This window comes from Gossypium hirsutum, chromosome D08 (genome assembly GCF_007990345.1).
Source record: "Gossypium hirsutum isolate 1008001.06 chromosome D08, Gossypium_hirsutum_v2.1, whole genome shotgun sequence".
In the NCBI taxonomy this organism is placed as follows: Eukaryota; Viridiplantae; Streptophyta; class Magnoliopsida; order Malvales; family Malvaceae; genus Gossypium; species Gossypium hirsutum.
This window is the reverse complement of record NC_053444.1, coordinates 36,490,573-36,491,489: the sequence shown is the minus strand read 5'-3', so window position 1 is coordinate 36,491,489 and position 917 is coordinate 36,490,573. Positions and strand designations below refer to the sequence as shown.

Here is a 917-nt window from a genome sequence, read left to right as displayed (position 1 = left end):
GAATAGCACAAAGACAAGCCGTAGAAATGGTCCTTAAAAATCAAAATGATGTTCAAGAGAATAGATCCGCTAATGTTCATAATCCAATCCTTATTGCTGATGATAGGGATTGAGCCATAAGACAATACATTGTGCCACTTTTTAACAAACTAAATCTTGGAATTAGGATACTAGAGATCAAGGCACCGTAATTTTAATTGAAGCCTATCATGTTCCAGATGCTTCAAACAATGGGCCAATTTAGTGGAATGCTCATAGAAGATCCACACCTTCACTTTTGACTATTCATGGAGGTGAGTGATTCCTTTAAGATAGTTGGTATGATTGAAGACACATTGAGGCTGAAGTTGTTTTCATACTCATTGTGAGATCGAGCATGAGCATGGCTTAATTCATTGCCACCCAATTCAATATCTACTTGGCAAGAATTAGCTAAACGCTTCATGGGAAGGTATTTCCCACCTAGCAAAAATGTTAAGTTGCGGAATGAGATCACCACTATTCAACAATTGGATGATGAATCCTTATATAAGGCATGTGAAAGACTCAATGAGTCACTCTTTATATGCCCTCACCACGGGATTTTGCATTTATCCAATTGGAAACGTTTTATAATGGTTTCAACACACACAAAGGTTGTTGGTAGATGCTTCTACAAATTTTGCTCTCTTATCGAAGTCTTATAAGGAGGCTTACGAGATCATCAAGAGGATAGCTAATAATAATTACCAGTGGCCAAAAAATCGAGCACCTTTAGAAAGACGAGTAGTCGGAGTGTATGAACTAGACGCTCTCACTTCACTCTCAGCTTAGGTATCTTCTATCTCTTCAATGTTGAAACAGTTTGATAGTAATGGTTTTAATCAGTTGTAGCTCAGCCACTGATTCAATTCGATGTTGTTTTATGCGTATATTAT

General features: G+C 37.3%; 1 non-coding gene across 1 annotated transcript; it reads right to left on the bottom strand.

Annotated features, from left to right (window-relative positions):
* Positions 1 to 477: 477 nt before the first annotated feature.
* LOC121220504 (small nucleolar RNA R71) lies at positions 478 to 583 on the bottom strand. The gene has a single exon (XR_005917709.1). It is a non-coding gene; the product is annotated as a small nucleolar RNA R71 (small nucleolar RNA).
* Positions 584 to 917: the final 334 nt, after the last annotated feature.